Source organism: Chlamydotis macqueenii, chromosome 1 (assembly GCF_036417535.1).
Source record: "Chlamydotis macqueenii isolate bChlMac1 chromosome 1, bChlMac1.mat, whole genome shotgun sequence".
Taxonomy (NCBI): domain Eukaryota; kingdom Metazoa; phylum Chordata; class Aves; order Otidiformes; family Otididae; genus Chlamydotis; species Chlamydotis macqueenii.
This window is the reverse complement of record NC_141556.1, coordinates 46,270,562-46,289,057: the sequence shown is the minus strand read 5'-3', so window position 1 is coordinate 46,289,057 and position 18,496 is coordinate 46,270,562. Positions and strand designations below refer to the sequence as shown.

Genomic DNA, 18,496 nt, shown 5'->3' with positions numbered 1-18,496 from the left:
ACTTGCTGGCTGGAGCGACAGGGGTGCTATTGGACCACAGTTTAGGTTTATTTGCACTTATCTATGATCCTTCCTCAGCTTCTGGACCCTCGGTGCTGGCACTGGCGCCATGCTGACAGCAGTGGGCTGAACTGTGCTCCCCCTCTGCCAGCAACACTAGTTTAAAGCCCTCTATACTTTATATAATCATATATAGCTTCATCAATACTTTTAAATCCAAAAGGAAAGACTAAATTGACAGCTATAAATATGCTGCAACCCTGTTACTATGTAAAGTTATCCAATCATGAAAAAGTTCATTTGAACTCCCAGACTCTTTTGTTGCAACAGACAATTGAGTCAACAAATGATTGTTCTGCTTTCCTCCAATGGGATGTAACACATCAGTTGAAAACATATTCCTGGGCATTTGGGGGAAATTTTCAATTCTCACTGAACTGAAAATTGAAAAACAAATTTCAAAACAGAATAAGAGATGTTTTTCTAATTGTTTTGTCACTTTCTCATCTTCCTTATGTACATATCTTCAGAGAGACTTGCAACATGGAGCTGAGGTACAAGTGTTGCCTGTTCTTACTCTCAACTGCAGAATACATGGCAGTCAGCGTACATTTCTGCCAAGACACACATCAGAGCTTGGTGGGCAGTGCTATACTGTCCTTCAGCCACATCCTGGACAACATTCCATCTTCAAGGGAAGAACTTAACCACCTGTAGCAGAAGCTACCCTATTCCTGTACTGGAGCTGAATGAGTCTTGTCCTCAGTGGCTCTATGTCTGTTTAAGTACTTAGGTATTCACAAGTTAAAGTCCCTTAGAATTTAGTAACATACTAAGCAGACTCTTTACCTGCAATAAAGACCAGGTCTTTTATTTGCATTAGTGTATATGACTATTTCTTCCTCTCCACTGAACAGAGAAAGGTTTATAGTTAGTTAATACAAGCCTCTTAAAATTGTCTATATACACAATGTGTACCGAAATCAACTCATATTTAAGATCTTGTAAAAAGAAACATAAATAAATTAATTTAATGCATTACAAAAAAAAAAAGAAAGAAAAAAGTATGCACCATGAAGGCAACATTGGATTATTTTTTCAGGTTTAATTATATAAAGTTATCGATTTTCCAGGTGATTTTCCAGGAACCTGGATTGCTACTCTCCAAACACTTGTCAGAATTTTCTTTATTTCCTTTACAAAGTACTTTAGAGGTTGAAAGATAGCTTTTCAAAAATCTTTTTTCAATTGTAGGAACCTAACTGATAGAAATGTGAAAATGCAAACAAGGAATACATTTGTCTCCCTACTGATACAAGGGCAGGTCATTCATGAGCTACTCACATCATCTTTCCACACACTTTCCAGTATGTAAGATCAGATAATCGTTAGGTTTGTTCTTTTTAATATCAGTAGTTTACCTTTAGTAGACCCTTTTCTGATATCAGGATATCTAAAAGCTCATGTGATTTTGATTTTTCTTGGATTTTTAAGAGAGGTTTGTTTTTTTTTTATTTAAAGTGATGGTTTAATTTTGCTATTTTCATGTTGAAATTATATTGCTTTCTGATATCACTCTTAATTCCTGTATATCTATTAAATAAATAAAGCTTCAGATTCAGAATAGTATAGGAAATAATGTAATCAGAGAGAGAGAAGTACATTTTAAAATGGGTTTCACTGTATCTTGATATAAGGAACACTTTTATTAAATACTGGCAACATGAAAGATTTTGGGAGGACAAATGCATTTTGGACATGAGAAGAAGAGAAGACAAAATCAGCTGCCTAGGAAGATAGTTAGCTTCCCTCTATTCATTGGCCCTTGGATATTTCAAAAATTCATTACTGATACATTTTGTGTGACTGTATTTTTTTCTGTTCTGTTCCATAGGAACATAATGACCAGATAATCTTACAGAGCTTGTAGGATTTGTTCCATTCCTATTATAAGTTTAAGAAACTTTTCTTTGATCCTTAAATCATGCTGGAAGCAGTGCAAGAAATAGTTTTCTTGGATTGTCTGGTACTTGTGGTCTTGATGATCCCAGATAGCAGCTATAGTGATAAAAAGTGAACCAAGCTTTTATAAAACTCAGCACTAAAAGTTTAGTTAAGTTGGCTAAAATTCTGCAGGGTGCTTGGTGTATCTCAGAAACGTTTATCTAGCTTTACTAGAGTTACAGCTCTGTATTGTGTTGGTAGATAGAGGTAGTATCAGCCTTTAGAGATACTTGAATAAAAATACTGAATACCAGAATTCAGCAACCAAGCACCCAGAATTCAGGATGCAATGTCCGATATGAAAGTGTACCCTGTTTTCAATAGTAAGTCTTCTTACAGTCTGCATTTGTTGATAATTAGTAACAGTATTTGAGATATCCCCAATTTTCTATTTTATTTTTAAAACACTTCCCTCCTTCAATATTTTTCCTACTTTTCTACTGTTAAATACTTAGTTTATATACCGCACTTTTCGCTGATATTTATCCAAATGAGTAATTAGAGACCTTTTTGTTAAATTTTGGTTGTATTTGGCAAATAGGACTTTAGATTCTACACCATTTATATTGGTGAAGAATCACCCAGATTTTCAAATTATTTAGAGATTAATGGCACAAATTAATACTCCAGACAATATCTAAGGAGGTAATTTAGAAATTTTGATGGATATCTGTCTACATCTTTAAGTGCCTTTGAAAAACTAACCTTAAGGCACTTACGTTATTAAATATCCAGAGACATCCAGTAACAGTATTTGAAAATTCTTACAAGACTACTAGGAGATTTATAAAGTATTTTATCTCACCTTTTATCTCACCCTGCAAGTGCGTAGCAGACATGGCCATAAGTGTAATGGAAATACATATTTGCATCCCTTCTCCACACAGTCTTATATTGGATTAAAGATTTTTCCATCAATATAGCTGTCAAACGAAACCTTTGTTTAGTTTGCCTTTCATTAAAGAACTGTGTACCATTTGGTTTATTATAGTGTTTTTTTCAAAATGTTCTTCATTGATTTTTTTTCACTGTAACTGCAGTTTGTCTGATTTTTTGAGCAAATCAAGACTGTAATGTTTACCCACTAGAACTAAACTTTATGTCAAGGACATTAATCCCGTGATAGTTCAATTGTAAGTAAACTTGATAGTGCCATGATAGCTCTTGAAGAGGCATATTACAAACTCCAAAAGCAACTGTTCCTTACAAATAAAAAGCTAATCTTCAGTGCAAGCCTAAGAAATATTATGTTCCCCTTGTAAATCCACATCAAAAACTCGGCCATTAGAGCTGTGGCACATTTTCCCCAAATGAAGACATATTCTTTACACTGGAATCCGTTCATTTTTATCTGCCTTGTTAGCAATTGTACTGTCAGGTATTTTCCTTGTTTGTTATAACTGGGGGCATTTAGACTCTGGTAATCAGGACACTGATAAGAAATTGACAGTACTGTAACATCACATGAATTAGATACTGCATGGTGAAGATGCAGTTTATAAATATGTTATTGATTTAAAAAAATAAATATGACAATACTACAGAGTAAAGAAACTTCATTTTGAAAGAAATGCTATGTCTGCAAAAGAAGCAGTGATCTATGTATCATAGCAGAATAAAGTCTGGTAATAGGAAGCAAGCTGTGGTACCATTTCTTCCTCTGATAAAAATGGGATTTGTTGCAGACCATGGCACTTCATAATACCAGTTATATTACAAACAGAGCTGACTGAATACCACAAAAGAGCAATTTCCAAAAACATCTAAGATCATCAGATCTTAGTATTCACACTTTACTATGGAGGAAAGCTGTTTCAAAATATCTTATTACAATCATTCGCAAGTGGAAACTGGACTTTCTACAAGACTTTTTTTTTTGTATGAAAATTTACATACATGCATACCTACATATATGTGTATGTTACATGAAACTACTTTTAATATTATTTTAATTTTAGGTATTTTCAAATTTGAACTGAACCAATTTTAACTGAGAAGAATTTCAATAGAATCCGTTGAGTAAAATATTGAACTGCTTCTTACTTTCACTAAAATGCCATTTATGAAGCACATTTATTTGACTTGTGTACCTAGTGGTAGCACAGAAAATATTACAACAGAGAAAATATTAATCTTTCTGTTGTTCAGTATAAGCAACTGACTCTGAAAATTAGTCCTATAAGTAATGTCAATATTCCAAAGGAAAAAAATATATATATTAATAGAGAAAAAAAAAAAGGAGTTTACTTAAGGGAGAGCATGGCAAGCTAATTCAATAAATCTAGCCATTTTAGGAATTTTGTAAACGTGAGGGGTTTTGTAATTTCTAAGCCCCTATTTTTAGTTCTTTTTTTTTTAATATCAATTTGAAGAAAAGGACAAAGGTTTCATGACATAAATTCTAAATTTCATAATTAGTTATTATCTTTCCACTAATATATTTCCCTTCCATATTTTTTTGTCAATATTCACCATAGGAATGCCCACATTGCACATGAGCAGTCAATAATATCTTATTTTTATTATCTACAATCCAGCATTTATTATCACAGTCTTTAACTTTAAAACAATATACACTATTCAGAAATAGTAGCAATGTCATACCTTAGACACACAGTCTATATAATAGACTCGCCCCTCCAAAAAAGAGAACAATTTGCAAATATACAAAAGCAGGTCCAAGTGCACTGATGCATATGTTTCTAGAAACTACAACTTGCATGAGGGAAAAAAAAAAACAAAACAAAACAGACAGAATAATTTTGCTTTGTTTCTCATTCCATCTTTAAAAAGTAGGGTGGAAGAGGGGAAGGACAAAGAGAAAATGCATCACTTGGCCAGATTTACTCACAGATGTACACATCCAGGATATGGAAAGCTGACTGAGTAAGAAAGTAATGGTTTCTTCTTTTCAGTTTCTGATTGCTATACCACCATGCAATGTTGTAAACTGAGCTTCTGAAGCTTTTTTCCAGGTTCTCAGTGAAAGCAGCAATAAACAGAAGTAGTAAAATGAATGTATTTGCAGAGTTAGAAAAAGAAAGTTGGAATTTTTCTTATATAGGCCTCACAAAATGCTCTTTTTTATTAAGATTTTTATCACTGAATTAAGAAATAAAACAGATCATAGAATCATAGAATGGTTAATGTTGGAAGGGACCTTCAAAGGTCATCTAGTCCAACCCCCCTGCAAGGAGCAGGGACATCTCCAGCTAGATCAGGTTGTTCAGAGCCCCGTTCAACCTGGCCTTGAATGTTTCCAGGGATGGGGCATCCACCACCTCTCTGGGCAACCTGTTCCAGTGTTCTACCACCCTCCTTGTAAAAAAACTTTTCCTAATATCTAATCTAAATCTACCTCTCTCTGTTTTGAGGGATAAAAGATAGATAAAAGATTAAAAGAAAAACTGTTTTATGAAAAGCTGCAGTTTAAACGTAAGTCATATTGGTGGAGAAAGAGGCTTTAAAGCAAAAGAGGAACTTGAAATTTTTTTAGTTTTCTGCAGTGTTCTTTAAAGTTAACTTTAGTAGGCATGCTACATGATCTGAACTACCAAACTTTGTAATGTAAAAAATGCTGAAACACTTCAGTAGCTTCTGCACGTCATACGCAAATTACTACTTTCCAATCAACAGGCATTTTAAAATACAATTGGTATTCTGGAGCTATAATATGCAATCTGTGCTACTCATGTTATGTATTCACATCACAGATATGAGCTCTAGAGAAACAATTACAATATATGCTGCGAATGCATATTAAAACACGAATTACATTAAGAACCATGCTTTAAAAGGAGACATAACCCAGGCTTCAATTTTGCACCTGCAGCCATTTCCAGAATCAACAGTGTAGACACATAATTTTAAACCAAATAATTGCATCTAACTGTGGAGATAGTTAATTTTCAGGTTCAGTCATCCAGTTGCATATTTAAATGCTATAATTTGTGTCAACAATTATTAATGCCTATAAGATTTCTGGTACAAAATTTATTTTGTTTTTACAAATTGAGCCTTAATATCCATGCACTTTATTGTCTTCAAGTACATTATTGGTTGAAGGAAAGGGAGGTATTTGCAATAAAATTAAAAGAAGATTTTTTTAAACTAAATATACATTTCTGGCGAAACTTCAAATTAATGTAATCTATATTGCATCTAGATAAGCTGAAAAACATAGTTTTTGATATACAATAAATGTTTGGGGTAGGGGGAGTCCAAAGTGGGTTAAAGCTACTTACAGGTTTGTTTTTTTTTCCTCCGAACTTCCAGCATGTTAGAATTTTCTTAGACTCTGCTGGCTAATTTTCTTAGACATCTGAAGTTGGCTTGGTGCTCTTAGCCATTGTTATTCCCACAGACCAGCTGCAGGGTCTTGAAGGTGCTCGTTTCTGTGCTGGATACAAAAATAAAAAACCCTGTGCCATCAACAGGCATCCTCTGATATCCCTTACTCCAAGAAAGTTTTTTTCAGGAACCTACATAAAATCTCAAAATAGTACCTTAAATTCAGTAGAAATTTTAGACAAAATGGTCTGTAGCTTATTCAAATACTATTCTGTAGTGAAACTTGGCTCTGTCAGAAAAATTCCAGCCCAAACTTCTCACACTAATATTACCTGACCTGTGATTTGTCTCATGCAATATTTTGTACATACTTGTAAAGTTCATATCTGTGAAAATGAAAGAATACCCAGTGAGTCCATCACACTCATGTTTTTTAGCCATTGATGGAAGGATTAACTACATTTGGAAACAGATGGGTTAATCTGAATGCAGTTTTTTTTTGGTCTTCCATGAGACCAAACCACAGACTACTTGCTTAAATGGAACACATTACTTTTAATAAGAATATTTGACTTTGTGGTTGCTAGTTGTTAGTAGTTACAAAACCATAGCTCATCTATAGAAACATGAATATTAAAATTTTAAGAGAAACACTAAAAAAGTGTTTCTCTAAATCCTGATTCTGCAGTACACAGAGGGATGGTATCTTGCCACACCTCAATGGTACACCTTCTAAAATAGGCCTATGAGGTCTTCATGCCTTAAATCCTTTATTACATGTATATTATGGGTTTATGATTTGACCCATGGAAATATCTGATTTTCTAAGTATTTAAAATGTGGGGTTTTTTTTTGTTTCAAATGAAAAACACATAAACTGCCTACTCAGTTATTCCTGTCTTCAGATTAGAATTCAAACCTGGAGATGACAATTAGCAAATTACTGCCAGAACAGATTGGCTGAGGTCCCATATTTGTTTACAGATCAGGTACATCATAAACAGGGTGCAATAATCAGGGAACTGCACATGGCTACAGAGCAATAGAGTTTGCCTATTATCCATTATAAGAAGAATTTATAGCACTTGAAAGTGTTTAGGAAAAATTATGGCTAAATTGCTGTCGTCACTCAGGGCAGGATTTAACTCACAGATTAGGGCACCAATGGGTATCTAGGCAATATTGTCAAAGTTGCAAATAGATTCTCAAAAGCTATTTAGCGGATCAGCCACCCAAACACAGGACTGAGTTTCCCAGAGGCATCCACTGCCATTGTCAACCCTGTGAGATATGCTCTTAGGCTTCACTTACCGCTTCATTTCAGAAGGATGAGTGTCTCTGTAGGTTTTAAATCTTTTAGCCACATAAGCATGCCTCAGATGACCCAAAGTGTCAAAAATGGCATCAAATATTTATACTCTGGAATCCCACCTTAAATTTCTGTGTTACAAAAGGCTGAACTGCTCCTTAACCTCCACTAGCTGTATTGAATGAGCGTGAGTCAGTTGCCTGCATGAAAGCAGCTTGTGTCATTTTAGATGCTCTAAGTTACCTGAGATATCCTCATTGATGCAGATACAATGCAGAAGCTATAAGAGAGCAGAATCCTAGTGGCACAGCAAATGGAAAGATACTGGAGGGAATTTCAGCTGACAGTAGATATTTAATGTGCAGATGAGCTGATCTCTAAGTCACATGTGAATATCTACATACAGACAACTTCATCTGCAAACAGAATCTCACTCTCAGTTTTCATGGGCTTTTTATTTTTTGTATGTGAATCTGTATGGAATTCCTGTAGCTGAGGTGAAAGCAGTGCTTGTAGAAACACCTGAAAAGGAGAAGGGCAGCCTAGTGAATATAAAGGTCTGGATCTTTAGCTGATGTAGATACATGTAGCTCTGGTGCCTTCGTAGAGGTGCAGTGATTCACACCATCCGAGGAGCTGACTGAGCTATAATACAAGCACTCAGTGTTATCTGAGGTCTGTATTCTGTGCTGCTAGCAAGGCAAGCAGTCATATGGCAAAACCATTTACCTTAAAACTCAGGAGAGAAAATAAATAAATAAATTATCCTTCACTTAACTATTTTAACAGTATTTGCATACAAAGACTTATTTCTTTAATCTTTCATGACTGTAAAATAAGATATATCTTTGAAACATCTGCCTCAAAATGATCTGAAATTAGCTAAGTCTTCAAAACATAAAAAATCAAAAGGCAGTGACTTTGATTATCTGAATACTGTTTTTTAGAAAGCAAATTGTTTATGTTTTACTATTTAAGAGAGAAAAAATAGCTGGTTTTGTAATTAGGTGTTGTTGACTTTCTAACAGTTATAAGCAATATCTTGATAACCCTCTGCCTATAATTTATAACAGCATTTACTGTTAATATTATAGCTGTTTGTTCAACTTTCAATTACTGAAAAAGCAACTTCAGTAAAAATTAATTCATAAAATATCTGAAGTGAATCCATTTGCTTTTTTTTTTGTGATGGCTTTTTTATATGCCCCTGAACGCATTATTTGCTTGTTTCCTTTATAGAACATTTACGAGTACAAATAAAGAAAGCAGTTTTGAATGGATTATTAAAGGTTTACTTTGTTTTCATATACACTTCTGCAGGTATGAAAAATAAGTGTCTGAGATGGATTCACATTTTCCTTCAAAAGAAAAAATTCACATTTCTGTACTTTTTTTGAAGATAGGTTTTGTGTACTTGACAATGCCACTGAGTATGTTTCAGACAAGTGACTTGAATCATTAAATGCTGTCAAAAAGGAGCAATATTGTTCTAACATCAATCAAGAGGTAATGCCCTTTGACATTATTCCTAAAGGACTGAAAACTATAGCAGAGAACTATAGGGTATTTTATGATTGTACATTAAACACTGAGCAGAATTTTTGAGTATGCAAAGAAATTGCATGGTATGCCACCAACACAAATCTTATTTTAATAATATAATGCTTTTATTTATATTTTATTTATATACATATGTGAAAGCACTGTGGATTATAATTTCATTGTTTCATGTAGAAGCTGGATGCAATCTTATAATAAAATCTTTCAATTTTGATCCACACTCTGGGATTGCAGAAAACCAAAGAATTTGGCTGTAGTTTAACTCTCACAGTAAAGCTCAGTAATTCATAGCATTACAGAATTGTAACCCAAAGTACTGTGCCAAGGACAGGAACAGTTTTTACCTACAATTAATAAAAATATTAAATACTTTCTGAAGCTGTGCCTCAGTTTTTGCTCAGTGCCAAAGACATACTTGGTGCCACTCATATACAAAGTCGGAGATAGCAATAAAGGCATCTTCCAACTTTTCTGACCTTTCCAACTCCTTAGTTTGATCCAGTGCTGGTTTCCAGCTAATTTATACTAGCTGAAGGGCTACTTAGATCTTGCCTTTCTTCACCTCTGGCATTTGTTCCAGAAACAACTAGAAGTAGCATGTAATGAAAAATGTTCAATATCATCTTTACAGCCCTAGAGAGATCCCTCTGCATTCAAGTAAGCCCTAGTACTCCCTAACGACATTTTCCTGATGGTTTCTCAATTTAAGCAAGTGGACTACGAGCTAAACCTAGTACATTTTTTATATAAGAATAACTTCAAATTATGAGGACGTTTGATCAATAACTTAATAAATATTTCAGCTCTCCAAATATAATTTTTGGCTAATTTGCCATCTTTTTTTTTTGTTGTAGATGGAATATAACTTACATTTATGATACCTGTCTGTATTTGTAATTGGAAACCTGGCTGCCACAGGAAATGATGTGTCATGAGGTAGTTAATTTTATTTTCTTTTTTAAGGGGAGTAAGAATTCACTTTCCTTTACATGGTCAGATAACACCTAAAAATACTCTGTTTTTCCTATACTGGAATTCCATTGTTAGTGGAATAATGAAAAGAGAGTGATATTCTGAAGACTGCTGGCAGAGAGAAACACATAGAATGGGTTTATAAAATGGTCATGAAAGCATAAAATATAATTTGAACAAATTTTACTCCTTCCTTAATTAAATCTATTAACTACTGATTAATTCTACTAACTTCATCAGGTTGAGGGTTTTCAGGAAAGATTTAGGTAGCCAGGGTTTGAATAAAAAGAACAAGACTTAGTCCTAAACAGTGTATTAGAAGTAAACATGAGTAGGATTTTGTGTAATTTTATACCAAGTTTGCAATAAATTGTATGAATGCAAGCAGCTGTACAAGAAAAAAATTAAATTATTTTTTAAAAAGAAGAAGAAAGAAGAAGCCTCAAATATCTATAATTGGAGCTAGTTACTGTTTAATAAGCAATTCTTTTAAATAAGATACTTTTCATGATCATAATGTCTACCTACAGGCTTTCCAGAACATATTTTTTTCTTCACTGCAATTGAAGCCATATGCACTTGAATAAAGTGAAAATAAATGTAACTCCCTGTGAAAGTTAAAAAAAAATTACAATGCCTATAAAATGCATTCTTGTCTGTAATAAATGGTCTTTTATTCACTGAATAATGTGTATTCTGATTCATTACTAAAGAGCTCAAAAAAGTTACAGCTGTGTTGCATCTGAAATTTTTATAGTAAGGAATATTTGTGGAGAACTTACATTAAAAAAAAATAACAACAGCATACAAAATGAATGGTGATATACACTTAGCACCAGGTGTCTAGCATTGCCATTCAGTGATAGATCTGTAAATATTCTATACATATTTTGTCTTCCATTTGTCTGTGGGTTTTATTTAAATTATTTTTTTTGTATGATAGTAGGTTATTAGTGTCTGTATGGTAGCTCTGGGAAGGTTCAAATAGAGTTAAAAAAAAAAAGCTATAAGAGTCAAGGGGTTTTTTTATGTGCTTTCATAAAAGAAGGTTAAAATGCTTTAGGGAATATTCTTCTCCTTGATATGAACATGAATAATTCCCATTAGCCATTCTGGCAGTGCAGGATATGCACAGAAGGGGGAATGGACCTTTTCTGATGACTTTACTCCCAAAAAATCAAGCAGATGATTGTCTATGCTTTAGAACAGTTAATACTTAGGCTGGATCAACTCTGGCATAGATCAAGACAGTAACATTGGTAAACGTTCTTAAAAAGAGGAAGTGTTCTGAATTTTTTGAATACAAGCTTTAATAAGCTCATTGTATTTTGAGTCCTATAAAATAATAATACAATTCTATACTATTCTGATTTGCTAAAGTAACTTATTCAGAAATCATTTCCTTAGTGTATGTTTATAAGCCTATATCACAAGTGAAATTGAGTGAAAAATCTATTTTACTAAAAGATATCAAAAAACGTTAAAAGCGAGAGGAGACGATTCGAAGACATCAAAAAGGAGGGCCCTTTTTCTTCCCTCACATCAAAGTTTGGCCATTGCCAGAGATGATAATTTGTGAAAACCTTGATAAAGTATTACTTTGAATCAATGTAAAGAATGTCATGCTTTAATTGTTGCTTTTATGAAATTTACCAATAAATTTTGAAATAAGTACCTGTATCCTGTTTTCTTCTCATTTGAAGATAAAATCTGTCAATTTTCTTGAACAATTGGAACACAAGGAATATTAGCTGGATTTACATGTAATTTGTTTACATTGAATGAAAACAACTACCCTTACTAACTTTCCTATAGTTTTCAGTTCACTTGTCATGACTCAGATCTCTTGAATTTATATACTTGAGTTGTTTTTTAGTCCCATCTGGGATTTCTTGATACTAAGTCTATAAGTGCACAAGGAAACTGGCTCATTTATTTCTGAAGTCACTCTGGGTCTGCTATACAATGAAATTATAGAAAAGCATGAATAGTCAAAACTTGCTACAACTCTGCTTGTTTGTCTCAGTTGACGTATTTTTTTTTTCTCTGAGGTAGTCCAGCATTAACCATCAAGGAAACGTTACAAAAAAAGGAACATGCCTTGCAGGTGGGCTTCAAAATAAGTATCAATCATACTGTTCCATGAGTATTGCATTTTGCTCTTCAATTGTTTTAAGGCTGTCTGCAAAATAAAGGTAAACTTTACTGAACTATAATATTTACAATGAAAAAAAAAATGAACCCAGTTACAAATTTGCTTGAATATTTGTCTGAAATCAGCAAATTGACCTGCTTAGTTTATTTCTTTCCTTGATCTCTGAAGAAATGCTTGTTACATTTTGATGTTTTCATTTGTGCCCTGAGGGTTTCCTAATAAAAAAACAAGGCAAGTCTGCTTGATCATGAATTGTATTCAAAAGGCTATGGAGATGTCGTTGTAATCTACGTAAAGGAATGTTGTGAAATGTTGCCACTGGTTGTGTATAAACTTCTACTTATGTCCTTTATGGTAGTGATAATGTGAGAGAGGAAGAAACCTCTTTCTTATCTGATTTCTTTTTTTATATGAAGAAAGATAAAGAAAGAGAACAACATGTTGCCATCAAGAAAAAGAATAAATTAGAAATGTTACCTAATGCAAATGTGGAATGCATTGCAATTTTGATGTTGCAATGAGGAAGTGTGCAATTGTACAGGAATTATGGAGAAAAGTTAAAGCTGAGGAAATTTTAGTCAGAAGAAACTATTAAAACTACCTAACAATAGGTCAAAATTAGCATATTTTGTATCTAGGGAAAGGCAAGTTAACATGCATATCATTTCGGAAGAAGTCACAGCTTGACAGGTAGTAAACCATAGACTAAACTCAGGAAGAAAAGAAAATCCCATTTAGAAATGTAAGCTTTAAAATACAAATTTATTATGGATCACCAATTAAGCTTCTTCATTTGATAACCTGCATATTTATATATATATAAAGTCTTTTACAAACCTAATCCTATTTGCCTTATTCAGCTATAACTTCACATGACCTCAATGTCTGGGAATACAATCAATAAAAACCACCACTGTCTCATCTATGTTTTGCTGGATGCTAGCAAAACATACAATTGAACTGGACTTCATATCTGTCTCCCAGTCAGAATCACAAACAATTTGGTTCAAATAAATTAGCAAATAGTTTTTGCAAAACAAATAATAGAAAGTCACTACCTATAGCTATGAACATGTGAAGGTCAATGTGAAAATAATTACATACAGAGGCTGGCTCCAAACAGACACTACAATGGTTTGCTGTCATTCCTACCTAAAAGCAGTTGTCACAGTTGTTAAACATGCTCTCTAATCTTGATGGAGACTTTTAATCAAATTGCCTATGTCAGGAATCAACTCTACATTAATGCAGGGCAGCTTTATGATCTGTTATCCAGATAATTGTGAAGTAGCTTGTTTTTTGTCTGAATAAATAAAAGTGTCTACAATAAATTTCCCAATCAGGGTATTCTGAAAAAGACAGATCAGACAACCCAGGATCTGGGACTGAGAGAGTCTTACTGTAGATCACAAACTAGGTCCAGTGGCTGTAACAACTTCTGTATACAGAAATCTAATGTAATTAAAATCTTCATTTCGTCAGGGTTTAAATTTGATAGTTCATTCTCATTTAACACAGCAATTCCCTTAGTAATTCCATATATTTCAGGCAGACTACTTCTGGTCATGATTACTACACAGATGTTTTTCTGTTATAGTCTTTTCCATATGAACCGCTTTTTGTACCATTTCTACTTAGCTTCGTCCCAGATCAATCAGGAGATAACTGGCACTGATAAGGAAGGACCATGAAACAAAGATTTTGATCAGTTCAAATAAAAAGTGCAGCAACAGAGTCCTGGAGAGCTGAACACAAATCACAAAGAGATGGACATTATCTGCATGAATAAAGACAATACAAGATCCAAAGGAGAATAAACCTTGCAGATAGACTCAGTAGTGTAGGCAAGAGATAGCATAAGAACTATTTTAAGAAAGAAAGGTAGATGTGTGTGGTGACTTAACCCTGACTACAGCGAAAATGCCTATCCAGTGACTCATCCACTCCTCTTCAGTGGGACAGGGAGAGAAAATACTATGAGAAAGCTAAAGGATCCAGATGAAGAGAGGGACATTGCTTATCAAGTACTATCCTAGGCAAAACAGACTAAATTTGGGAAAAATTAATTAAATTTCTTGACAATACAATTTCTTAAAATACAGTTGAGTTGTGATAAATAAGAACAAAAACTTTAAAATGTCACTGTCCACCCCCCTTTCACAGACTCAGCGCTCAACTTCACTCTTTCCTTTTCAATTCCTCTATCTCCTACCCTGAGCAGTTCAAGGGGATGGGGAACCGGGGGTTGTGGTCAGTCCGTAACAGTTCCCCTCTTCTGCTCCTTCCTGCTCACAATTTTCCTCTGCTCCAGCACCTGGAGCATCTCCTTCTCCTCTGACCTTGATGTTCCCTGTATTGTTTCCTTTTTTTTTTCCCCTCACTCTTCCCTGCTCTGTGGTATTTTTAACCCATCTTAAATACACTTTCCCAGAGGTGCCACCATCTTGGCTGCAGGACTCAGCTGTGCCCTGCAGTGGGTTGGTTGGACCTGACTGGAACCAGCTGTGTCCAGCACAGGACAGCCCCGCCATCTCCTCACAGAGGCTACCCCTGCAGCCACCCTGTTGCCATCTGGGCACCTGCGCCCAGTACAACATGTAGTAAAAGCTGAACAAGTATAAAAATGATGGGACTGAGAAACACATAGTGACGAAGCTTACAGGCAGATTTGAAACAAAAAATAACAAGTCCACATAAGGGAATTTTTATGATTAGCATAATAAAAAGCAAAATAGCACTAAATGTTTTACGTAGGAGGCAAACAAAGTAATTGAAGGCTAATAAGTCCTTGTGGCTGTTTTTAAAAGAATTAAAAATACATCTTTAGGTGCTATGAAATGAATGCATTTCTTCGTGAGCCCAGATGGAAACAAATGTCACAAACACAATGAAGACAAAATAAAGGAGAAGGAAAACATACAAAACTTCTGACCAAATAAGTCAATACATTCGTTTTCACTTTTGCAAAGCCCTCTTGGTTTCCACACTGGCTTGCTCCATAGGTTTGTTTTCTTTAATTGTGAGAGAAATTACACTTTATTAATGACAGATCAATAACTAGGACATGTTCCTGGTATATTTTGTAATTATAATAGTTGTGAGGATGAAAGAAATAGAAAGCACTTGTTCATTGTAAAACTAATAGGAATATTTAGTTTTCATACTTATGGAGAAAAAAAATAATAATAAATTTAGGAATATTAGGCAAAATTATTTCAGACTTACACTACTCCTAGTTTGTGAAAAATTAAGCTGAGACTTGCAATGTTTCTATCTTTTCTGCAGAAAATAACCCTGTATGGAGTTCTCAGAACTTCCTCTGACTGGCATTGCTGGAGACCAAAGACTGGTCAGGCTGGGCCCGACTCAGATCTGTAGTGACAACAACTTTCTTTTTATGTTTTAGGCCAGACAGTTCAGTTAGACTCATCCAATCACTTTGTTATTGATCAGACACAGTTCTAATCTAATTTTATACTTCTGTCTAAATATTGTTGATTATTCTGAATCCTGAACTTTTAAATCAAATGGCATTGCATTAAATTATCTCGAGTTTCTGAATTAAGTAGGTAAAGCCAGTGTTTAACTATGCCAAGTGTCCTCCCCCCAGCAATTTTTTTTTTTAATAGTTTCATTTAACACAAAATGAAATCTTTTTTTTTTGTTTTCCTCATAGCTGTTGTGCATTGGCTTTGGGGGAACAGTTTTCCATATAGCTAAGGATAAAGTCTATTTTATTTTATTGTTTCTAGATAATAGGCAATCATTGTCCAAGTCTGCATAGATCACATCAGCCATTTAAGATTTAACATTTTCCTAGAGCTATATCTTGCCACAGAACTGTATATTAGGAATGATGAAATATAGCAAAAAAAAAAATCCCAAATTTTCTTTGGCTATTTCTGCACTACAAAATCAACTTAATTAAGTTATACTGTAAGATCTACCCCAGGGCAGGATATATAAAGACATCCACTGTTGGCTCTTGAGGAAGACCTTTAAGGAAAGTAGTAGTCTTATGTCTAATGTGAATTTTCCACCCAAACATGGTCAGAAAAAAACTCATTCTTATTTCAAATCTAACTTGAGAGGAATCACACAGTGTATCTTTGGGTTTTACATGCCATAGGTTAGGCAATTTCTATCAGCAAAGCATACCCTTTGGAAGGAAAAGGTAGATTTTCCACAGGAATAGATTTTTGTTGTGATTGGCAGTGATTCATTCCTAAGGCATGGCTTCTCTCCCATCTCTGTTATCCCTTAGCATTCTGTCAGAATCAAGTCGTTTCAAACTTCATTGCAGAAATTGATTAAGAGATGGTGCAAGCAGAATGTTTTTCTTCAGTATATCCTCAAATATTTGATGGTTAATAGCAGTGATTTTTTGTTTTGCATTTAACTTACATTAAATATTTAAAATGTCTAAAATATATGGCATATTACTAACAAGAAATGCTTAGAATATTGATCTTTATAACCACAGTACTTAGCTGTCATCTTCTCAATATCCTCCTAAGACCATCTAACACATGGTCCAGCCTGATCTGAGGTCAAATTCAACTCATGCATAATTTTTGTCTCTCTCTCTCTCCCATTTTCCCATGAGGAAGGAGAAATAGCTGCCCAAGTGATGCTTTCTTCTGCATTTTTTCAAAGTTTGACAGAAAATGAAGCTGCCACTGGGGAAACAGGGTTCTTCAGCCAAGGGGTTAGCAGACAGTTACTGAGAAAGACGTGGACTGCTGCCGTTACCAGGAGGGCATTTCTCAGCACATGGGGGAATGACAGGCAAGAAAAGTGTCCTGAATTAGAATTGAGGACATGAGTTAGTTATTTAGAGTTGAGATTCCTTTGTGAAGACTATGCAGGCACTCAGCTATTATTTAAATACTGTAATCTTGCTCTCAAGGTTTTTTTAATATATACTCTATCCTAGAGCATGTCTTTTCTACATGGACACTCTCAAAATAAATTCTAAAAGCGATGTGATCTGTCCTTCCCTAGTATTGCAATTTACTTAAATTGGTAGCTAAATACTTACCTCTGTTGTTGGTGCCATTCTGTTTTCTTAGTATTTAGATAATCTAAGGTCTACAACTACTTCTCTGCTGTACCTTGTGTGCTTTATCTAATAAAATTCTACAATATTTAGATATCACTATACATGTAGATAGATTGCATGACTAATATTCTACTCAGGGGTCATTATCTTTTGTTGTACATTGTGTTAACATTCATCAAATTAAATTAATTAGTAACATGTTTGTGGAATACAAGAAAAATTATGTATGTGACAGTGTCACAGGAAATAATATTTTCTGTCAGAAGCTTGGTTTGTATAAAAACAGGAAAGGCCTAGAATAAATGGAAGACTTATCCAGCAGTGATCATAGAGTAAGACAAGAAGGACATTCATTCTACTGCAAATATTTGTCAAAGTTGTCCGATTAATCCTACATGAACAACAAATACTTTTGAGAGTATCCTGTGATCCACATGTAAACTACTAGCTTCCCAGTTCACACTGCTGTCAGTCAGATCCTTCTCCATTTCAGGATTGAGCTCAATAGCTTCAAAGACCTTTTATTCTGTAAAAAAAAAAAAAAAAAAAAAAAAAGTTTAGCTAATTTATAATACGCTTTCATAAAATGAACCCAATTAACCTGCCTGTAGTATGTTTCATATTAATTTCCAAGTCCTTTCAGTGAAACTTGTTACTAGCTTAAAATTCCATATCTGTCTGGGAAGTATTAAAAAATGCTTAGATTTGCTTCATAATAAGCTTTAGATTCCCATTAAAATTACCATTTAAAGTCTTCCTCAGCTATTTCTTACAACAAAAAAAAATCTGAATTAACTGTATGGGAAAAGAAAAAAAAGAAAATACTGTATATTTTTTTAATCCTTTTTTGTTCTTCATTACCCATGGACATTAATGGAGTTTTAATTTGTTGTTACACCAAAGTTTTACAGTTCATTAAATCTCTGTGCCAATAATTACAGGCCTTATTGATTTGCTGTCTTTTTAGGTTTTCGAGAGCTCTTCAGGGCTTGACTCCCCCTGGATTGTTTTTCTTACATTGAAATGCCACTGTTGATCTTTCAAAAGAGAGGTTGAAAGCATTTAATCTTTCTGTAATACATTCTCATCGTCTTTACCACGTTACAATTAATTAGGTGGACTGACAAGACATTTTTTCCCATGC

At 34.1% G+C, this 18,496-nt stretch overlaps 1 protein-coding gene across 2 annotated transcripts in view; it reads left to right on the top strand.

Annotated features, from left to right (window-relative positions):
- MGAT4C (MGAT4 family member C) overlaps positions 1-18,496 on the top strand; it is a 425,968-nt gene that overhangs the window by 346,294 nt on the left and 61,178 nt on the right. The window contains exon 1 of one of the 2 annotated variants that reach the window (XM_086740061.1): positions 12,290-12,330. The exons of the other annotated variant lie outside the window; for it this stretch is intronic. The gene's annotated coding sequence lies outside the window, so the exon portion shown is untranslated. Of the gene's footprint in view, positions 1-12,289; positions 12,331-18,496 lie in introns of those variants that run through there. 2 annotated transcript variants of the gene reach the window in all.